Genomic DNA, 9,404 nt, shown 5'->3' on the forward strand with positions numbered 1-9,404 from the left:
GGGGGCCGTTCCGTGGCAGGACTGCTGCTGGGAAACGTGGAGGTTAATCTCGGGTCCGGAGGTGGTTGTGCAGGGACAAGCGGAGACAGACACACAGGGGATCGTCACGCTGCGGGAACCCTCACCAGCTGGGACTGGACACATGGGCGGTGGCATTAGGCACACGCGTTCCTTCTCCCAGGGAAACCTCACTCCAGGCTAATGTGCTCTGTCCCCCATGGCGGGCTGCCCCAGGCTAAGGGGCCCGGATGCTGTGGAGCTGGGAAAAGAGGGCCCCTGGGAGCAGCACTTTGTTCGCAGCTTCCTCTCCCTGAGCTGAGCCCCGCCCTTCCCACCGGCCCTGCCAGCTTCCCAGCAACAGAGGGGAGAGTCCCCCTGCACAGGTCAGAGCCAGTTAGTGGAGAGGGGCAACTGAGGTGCACGAGAAAGGAGGAGTGGCCGCAGGGAGGTTGATGACATCTGCTAAGTGACAGTCGGTGTTCCCCAAACAGGCGTGGGAGGCCAGGGTTGTGTCGGTTATGAGAGGGGTCCAGAGCCCTGCCCGCTGCTATACCATCGCAGTGCAAACACACCCTGACTATTCATGGCCACAGCTGCTCCCACTCTCCAGACCCCTGTGCCGGGGACCCCGATTTGGAGGGCCCAGTTGTCTCAGAGGCCCTGGACCCTGTCTCCTTGTACACAGTCCCCCAGCCTCTCCTGCTCACCCCGGCTGGAATCCAGGATGGAGCCTTGAGCTCCTCACCACAAGGCTGGCGCCAGGGGAGGTGGCAAGGTGGGTCCAGGGTGGGCAGAGCCTCAGCACTGTTTCTGAACTCTGATTAGAGCTCGAATTGGTCCCTTCCACATACTTTCAATGATACTTGGTTCACAGAGAGGGCAGAGTTTCTGCAGGACCTGGGCAGCTGGCTTTACCCCAAGTCTTGTAGAAGCATTCCAGTGAATTTCACAAACCAGAGTAGGGGGACAGCTCCACAGTAAAGGACTAAGGGCACCGAGCTGGCTGTGAAATGCTACCAGAGGTGCATACCTGCAAAGGCTACTTCTTTACTTGCTGGCCTTTCCCTGGTGATGTTATTCCCCTCTCTTGCATCCCTGGTTGTCTCTCCCTCCCAAGCAGGGTCTCTGGCTAGCCCGAGGGATGCTGCAGCCCAACATTCACTCACACAGTCTTTGCTGGTGACATTCAATCTTCTCTCACTCCAGGTATTGCCCAGGTCCAGAGAGTAATCAACAACGACCACCCTAAAGCACAGAAAGGGCAGATGGTGACCCAAGAGACAGGATAGACACAGTTCCTGTACTTGGCTCAACCTGTAGCCCTAGCTCTCCTCATGATAATGGCTTTGCATTTAGGCATTTGGGGCTCCTCAAATGCAGGCAGCAAGGGTAAGGGGAGCTCACCCCCAGACACCATGAGATTGACCTCTGCAATGAGGGCTGACCAGGCAGTGAGGAGCCCTGCATGGGGTCAGATGCCCTCAAGACCAGGAGCGAAGTGACCAGGGATGGCTGTATGGTGGCACCATCCCGATTCCTCTGTATGTACACGGTATGTTGGCTTCACTCGGAAAAGCTGCCTGGAGCAAAGGTACCAGCCCTGGGGCACACCATCTCCCACATCCTGCCCTCCTCAGCAGAGCCTGGGCCACCGCGGATCCCTGAGCACCTCGGGGGATTGTCAACCAGGGCAGGTGCGGAGGATGCCCTGAGCCCTCCCAGAGACAGACAGGTGCTGCCCCAGTAAAGGGGGCAGTCCACATTCTGTACTCATGGTAGCGACACCTGCCCAAATGGCCCCCTAACCTAAACACTTACTGTCCATCCTTAAGAAAAGTATGTCCTGGGCAAATTATTTTTTCTGTAGTCACTGAGTCAGGTGGTTTAGCTGAAAGGCAATCACATGAGAAGAATGTCAGTGGACTTGTCCACCCATCCGCCCCTCCCCTTCTGCCTGCCCTTGGAAGCAGAGCTACCACTTTGGCAGATGCAGCTTCTCTTCTCTGCCTTCTTCTGACACCTACTGTGCACCAGGCACTGTCAGGGCTCTGGCGTCTAGTGGGAACAAGGCAGGCAGAGGCCCTGCTCTCAAGGACCTGACATTTGTGGGACTGGAGAGGGAGACAGACAATAAAGTAACAAGCAATGAAGAAAATAAGTGCCGGAGTGAAACCAGATGAGGGGAAAGGCAGGGAAAGGTCTGGGGAAGAGGGTCCAGGCTGTAGGCACCTGTTCTGAGGCCTGAGGCGGAACTAGCTGAGCTTGTTGTGGGAAAGACGTGAGTGAGGAGCGGGGGCGGGGCCTCGTGGGCCCTGAGAAGGGGTTTGGGCTTTATTCTAAGTGCAGTGAGCCTGTCGCATGGCTGGCCAGGTTCGGGTAAGTTTGGACACACAGATAGCAGGGCCTGCAGGTGGACTGGATGTGGGATGAGAGCAAAGAGGAGTCAAGGACGATGTGCTGGTTAGTGAGCAGAGCGCCTGGGTGGGTGGTGGTGACATTTATGGACACAGGGAAGCCTGAGGGGAACAGGGCTTCTGTGTTCGTGCTTGTTCTGTAATTTTATGGGAGCTGGGAGGTGGCACTCCGGAGGCTCAGACAGTCCGTAACTAGTAGCTGTGGAACCTTCGTCTCTCCTGAGCCCTAAATCTTTTCACACCCTGACAGTGGCCACAGGTCAGGCCTGTTCCACACAGATGGTCCCCTTCCACGTGACCTATTGGCTATAACTCAGTTCTCAGATTAGCTACGAACTTCTGAACTGTGTTCCCCTTCATTGGTACTGATATAGAAACTAATCACCAGTTACATTTAGGGGGAAGGATTTGTGCCTGAGGGTTAGGGTGATTGGGATTAGTGTGAAAAAATCACAAAGAAATGTGGTGTAATCTCCATAGTGTTCACAGAGCAGGGAGAGTGAGGTGATGCAGGCACCTCGTATACTGAGGGCCAAGAAAGGCATGGTTGACTGCAGAGGAGCTTTGAAACCAATATTAACTGATTAAACCAAATATTTCCATTGCTGTATTTTAAAGATTTCTTAATATATGAAATCATTATACACTAAAATAGATAATATAAAACATACAGAAATATTGGTTTTAAAATTACTCCTTGTTATGCTTTTCTATATATACGAAAATGTTTTCCCAGATGTTTTAATCAGAGGAAAATACAGTTAGAGACAACCACATTAGTCCTCATCAGTGCATCGGGGCTCATGGCAATAAACAGTCCTGATCCTCCACTTCTGGTCAGCCTCTGACCACGTGCAGCACGGCGGTCAGCAGAGGAGCGCAGGACATGTGAAACCCTAATGCTGGTCCACCTCAGAGGGAAACACAGGTGACAGCAAGGGTGAGAAAACAGTACAGCCATTGAACCCAGAGAAGGTATCTGAATACACTTCTTGGAGGACAGGCTGTTCCCAATCTTTTTCAAGGACTGTCATCAGCAAGGTCAAAGTCCTATATTATGCAATCAGGTCACCTGTGTCTACTTTCTAGCTCGTGCCGCATCGGCTGCATACAAAGCAGTAACACTAGGTCTTTTGAGAATTAACTGGGGTAGTGCACGTAAGACACAGTCCACTACCAGATGTAGTAAACATTAGCTCCCCATATAAATGTGTTACTCAGTCCAAATCACTTCTGAAGTATAAACCAAGAGATACCTAACTCCCTGAGGCCATCTACACACTATGTGGTGAGAGAGTGTGGCAACGGCAGAGCCCTGCGCGTTCTATGCACCCGTGGAAGAAGGAGAGATGGCCCAGAAGTGTGATGGGGCGAGGGCTCACTCTGGGTTTACTAGATGGCCCTGGAATGAGAAGTCACTGAACATAATATCATCATATTAAATCAATGTATCATGGGGCTAACTGAGAGAGTTGAGGAAGAAGAGAAAGTCCCACTGTCCCCAGGCGCTCTGTGGGGGAGAGCAGGCCCACCTCAGCCCTGAGGACACATCTGCTTCCCCAACTGTGTGCTTCCTCAGGCCTCTCACCCATCCTGGAGGGACACCTGGTGCCTGAGTATTTCCAAACAGTAGCTTTACAATATGTGATAGGGCTTAGTTAGTGCACCTACTATACTGGCCCCATTTCACAGTACAGATAATAGAGGCTGAGAGCAGAACACTCATTAGGTCAAGATCACACATGTAATGTGGGCCAGAGCCAGGATTCCGGGGCCCAGGCCTGGCAGTTGGCATCCTCGCTCAATCCCAGGTGACCACACGGTCCTGGGTGAACTCAGTGCACCTGACCCAGACTCAGGGCCCTGGGGCCGCCTCCACTTCCCACCAGCAGACTCGTGAGATTCAAGTCCTTGTCTCTCAAGGGAAGTGAGGGCCGAGGAAAGTGTGGGGGGAGTGTAGCAGTGAGGACAGACCCAGCACCCCCAACCCAGCCTTGAAAGGTGTACACCCTGACCCAAGAAGCTCTTGATGTGCTGGGGATTGATCACTTCCTGGCCTGAGATGAAGGGAGCAGTGGCCAGGCTTCCCAGCCAGGTCCCTCCTTCCATTGTCCATGCTGCCTCTATACTCACAGTGTCCACAGTGAGTGGTCAGCAAGGGCTTTGAAGTCTTGGTTGGCTCTAAGGAATGCAGAGCAATGTGGGAAGTGTGTTACTTGGAGGCACCAAGGTAGGTACTTACTGAAGACTTCGGTTTTGTCCAACTTATATCTGCAAGTATAGTCTTTCATTCTGTCTGGACTTAGGCCATATGCATAAAACCCAAGTTGGTAGGATTCTGTAAGGGCAACATCCAAAGGTTTGTGTTAGGAGTGGCTGAGTGCTGACTTCCCTCTGATCTCACAATTATTGCAGGCTACCCCATAACTGAATTCCCAGGGGACTCCTCTGAGGAAGCAGTTGTGTCGGAACCAACATCTGTTTTCTCCCTGGGCTCACCTGTTGTCACTGATGGTCCACTCTGAGGCAGCGGGGCTGGGCTTTGAGCAATCAGGGGGCCTCTCACCACCGCCTCTGACCCACTAAGATCATTAAAGGCACCCAATGTCATCCCCTCCACAGAGGTGAACCCATCCATGCGTTTCCAACCCAGATGGTCCAAGGTCTTCCCTGAGATGCACAGGCAGTGCTCTCCACCAGGCCCTCCATTACGTAAATGACAGAGGAACCACGATAACACAAGCTGAAGACAGTCCTGACTCTTGTCTGAGCTGAGCACACAAGCCTGGGTGTCTGTGGGGCTTTCTGACACTTGGTAGTCTGCTCCTCCTCCCTGTGTTTCTCTCTGCCTATGGCAGGCTGGAGACCCCAGGAGCAAGGCCAGGACCTGGGTGAGGCAAGAAGGAGGCGAGGACCCTGCACAGGAGAATCCTCTATGGAAGCTGAAAACCTGTCTTAGCTGTGGTTCTGAAGTCTGCAATGAGTGCTTTTCTCCTCCCTCTTCCTGCCCCTTCACGTGCCTCACACAACCCCCCAGGGATTCAGCAAGCACCTCCTTCTGTCAGGGTGGGAGACATTGATTTGCTAAGATACAGTTTTGGGCCATAGCCTCTCTCCAGGCTGCTGGGGATTTCTGGCCTCTGAAGCAAATACTGGGGGATCCAGAGAGGGCAGTTATTGGGCCTGCCCTCTGGGGAGCTGTCCAGGATAACATGCAAGTCATCCTGTTGCAAGTCCAAGGTTATTAGCCTCCACCTCTGCCTCCTGGCCCAGGCTGCTAATTCCAATCCCAGATGCTTGATTTGCCCAAAGTCAATTAACTCGAAAAATATTCCTCAAAAATGCCAGCACAGCCTTGGACCTGGCAGTCTGATTCCTCCTGCTTCAGGTCTTCCTGCAGGTCCCATCAGATCAAGGCAAAGTTTGCAATTTCTCTGCTTGAAGAAAATAGATTCTCAGCCTATGGGCTGAAGCTGGCTGGATGACATATTTTGTTAACTTTTCAAGTGTCTTCAAACAATTGGACCCCATGTTTAAAAGTCTGCATACTTTCTCAATACAAAATAGCCAAAAATTTCTTGGGAGAGTACAGAGCTGGAGGTATTATGCTTCTTATTTTCAGACTATAGTCCAAAGCTACAGTAATCAAAACAGTATGGTACTATACAGAAACAGACACATAGATACAGAGAGCCCCAAAGTAAACCCATGTACATATGATCAATTGAACTATGACACAAAAGGCAAGAATATACAATGGGGAAAAGACAATCTCTTCAATAACTGATGCAGGCAAAACTGGAGAGCTACATGTAAAAGATGAAATTAGAACATTTTCTCACACCGTGTACAAAAATACACTCATTTTGGATTAAAGAACTAAATATATGTCTGGAAGCCATAATACTCCTAGAAAGGAAAGGAGGCAGAACACTCTGTCATAAATTGTAGCCATATTTTTTTGATTTGTCTCCTAAAGAAAAAGAAACAAAACCAAAAATAAACAAATGGGATCTTATTAAACTTAAAAGCTTTTGCACAGCAAAAGAAGTCATCAACAAAATGAAAAGACAACTTAATGAATGGGAGAAAATATTTGTAAGTAATATGGCAGATAAGGGGTTAATATCCAAAATATATAAACAGGGAGTACACCTCAATATCAAAAAAATGTAGAACCTGATTACAGAATGGGCGGAAGACCTATATAAACATTTTTTATCCCAAGAAGATATACTGATGGACAACAGGTACATGAAAAGGTGGTCAACATTACTAATCATCAGAAAAATGCAAATCAAAACCCCAATGAGATATCACTTCTCACCTGTCAGAATGCCTATAATCAAAAAGACCACAAATAACAAGTGTTGGCCAGAATGTGGAGAAAAGGGAACCTTTGCACACTGTTGGTGGGAATGTAGGTTGGTATAACCACCACGGAAGTTCCTTAAAAAACTAAAAATAGAGTTATCATATGATCCAGCGATCCCACTCCTGGGCATATATCCAGAGAAAACTCTAATACAAAAAGATACATGCGGGACTTCCATGGTGGTCCAGTGGCTAAGAATCCGCCTTCCAATGCAGGGGACGCAGGTTTGATCCTTGGTCGGGGAACTAAGATCCTACATGCCATGGGGCAACTAAGCCCATGTGCTCTAGATCCTGCGTGCCACAACTCGAGAGCCTGTGTGCCACAACTACTGAGCCTGTGCACTCTAGAGCCCACGTCCCACAACTAGGGAGAAGCCCACGCGCTGCAACTAAGACCAGATCCAGCCAAATAAATAAATAGATATTTTAAAAAAAGATACATGCAACCCAATGTTCATAGCAGCACTACTTATAATAGCTAAGACATGGAAGCAACCCAAATGTCCATTGACAGATGAATGGATAAAGGAGATGCGATATATGTATATATGTGTGGAATATTACACAGTACAGAATATTACTCAACCATAAAAAATGAAATTTTGCCATTTGTAACAACATGGATGGAGTTGGAAGGTACTATGCTTAGTGAAATACGTCAGACAGGGAAAGATAAATACTGTGTTATCACTTATATGTGGAATCTGAAAAAAATAAAACAAAAATGAATATAACAAAACAGAAACAGACTCACAGATAAAGAGAACAAACTAGTGGTTACCAATGGGGAAAGGGAAGGGGAGAGTGACCAGATAGGGGTAGGGGATTAAGAAGTACAAACTACTATGTGTAAAATGAATGATCTACAAGATATATTGTACCTCACAGGGAATATAGCCAATATTTTATAATAAATTTAAATGGAGTATGAGCCATAAAATTTTTGAATCCATATGTTATACACCTGAAACTAATATAATACTGTAAATCACTACACCTCAATATAAAAAATAATTTTTAAAATTTTCAAAAAAAGTAATAGTCTGCTAGTAATCTGGATAATAATCCAGATTACTAGCTTCTTTGGAAAAGTGAGAACATCTGGCATCAGTGGATTTGTATTTCTGCAGGGCGACCATTGACTGGGCTAGAGGCCACTGCCCTTCTCGGATCGGAAAGCTCCATAATGGCCCAGCAACCAACTTCCCTCCAGGACCCCGCTCACTGCAGCCAATCGTCCTTGGCTTGGCCTGGCCCACGCCTCTTACTTGTGGTATTTGCCTGGCCTCCAAGGGCACCTGATGGCAGTGACCCTGCCCTTGGAAGAGCCTAAGTACATGGGAGAATGGGGAGAGCACTGAGGTTTGGAAAAAGAGCAAGGAAGGTGACCTGATTACCTTGTGCTAAGAAAATCAGACGTGTGGCCCACTCAGGGCAGCCTTGATTTCCCTAAGTGACACAGCCCATGCCATGCCCAGTGGCCAACAGCACAATGCTGCTTCTGAACCCAAATCTGCCAGGCTGCACCCTCACTGCTCACACTTCATAAAGGCCCTGCTCACCATGACACGGGAATCCGTATTTGTCCTGGAAAAAGCAGTTGGGACTGTGTCCTGCATACGCACCTTTGTCAACACAACTTGGTCCACCCTGAGCAGGGCTGCTGCCCCTTAGTCTCACTTGAGGATTATTTTTGCAATTTACACTTTAGGATTATTTTTTGCAAAGAAGCATAACTCTAAACTAATAAACCATATTGTAAGTAGGTACAGTCAGAGAAGGGAAACCTCAGCTGCCTGAATATGGAGAGGTCAGGCTCTAGATGAGGCAAAAAGAGCCAGTATACCCTTCCTGCCACAAACAAAAAGCCAAGAGGAACCAGAAATGGGCAGATCTGTGCCAGGCCAAGTCATGTACCCTGTGTTCATCCAAAATGACATCCCCGACAAGCAGTCATCTACTGTGCACCAATCAATCTTTACACTTCCTTAAACCTCCCGAACCCATGAGCTAGGCATGATCTACTATTCCAGCTTTACAGAGAGGGAAACTGGAGCTAAGATAGGGCAGGAGGTACCCCCCAACCCCTGGCAGGTTCAGGGTGAGGATCTGATCTTGAGAACCCAATCCAGCACCCACTTACACCTCCTCCACTCCTGTCTTAATTCCAAACATCTATCACCCTGCTCTCCGGGGACATGTCCTGATACCCTGATATGTGGTTTTTCAGCTCACTGGGCTGTGAGATGGAACCAGAAAGCCCCGATTAGGGACATGGCCAGTCCCAGCCTTATGGTGAAGATTGGACGCAGCCTCCTCTTCCATGTAGGTGACGGGAAGGAGGGCGGCAGCCGAGTGCAGGGCCGTCTGATAGCCCAGCGCACAACCCGTGCCGCATCCTCAGGAGCAGTGCACGCTGCCCTCCGCCTGGACACCCTCCTTCCTCCTTGTGTCTCCTGCTGCCCTCAGCCCCGCTCGGGTGCTGCTTCACCTCTGCAGCAGAGCCCCCTGTGCCCCAGGCACCGCCGCTCCCTAAGGGGGTCTTCTGAACTACGGCAAGTCTCCAAAGTGGAAGGCAGGGTGGTGGTTTCAGATTTTTGAGCAGAAGACACT

The 9,404-nt window shown here is 49.4% G+C and overlaps 1 long non-coding RNA gene across 1 annotated transcript; it reads right to left on the bottom strand.

Annotated features, from left to right (window-relative positions):
• Positions 1-1,166: 1,166 nt before the first annotated feature.
• LOC112390471 (uncharacterized) lies at positions 1,167-4,748 on the bottom strand. Its single transcript, XR_003001278.1, has 3 exons — positions 4,657-4,748; positions 1,819-1,888; positions 1,167-1,245 (listed from the first exon to the last, which is right to left on the bottom strand). It is a non-coding gene; the product is annotated as an uncharacterized LOC112390471 (long non-coding RNA).
• Positions 4,749-9,404: the final 4,656 nt, after the last annotated feature.

Source organism: Neophocaena asiaeorientalis, unplaced genomic scaffold (genome assembly GCF_003031525.2).
Source record: "Neophocaena asiaeorientalis asiaeorientalis breed wild unplaced genomic scaffold, Neophocaena_asiaeorientalis_V1.1 scaffold714, whole genome shotgun sequence".
NCBI lineage: Eukaryota > Metazoa > Chordata > Mammalia > Artiodactyla > Phocoenidae > Neophocaena > Neophocaena asiaeorientalis.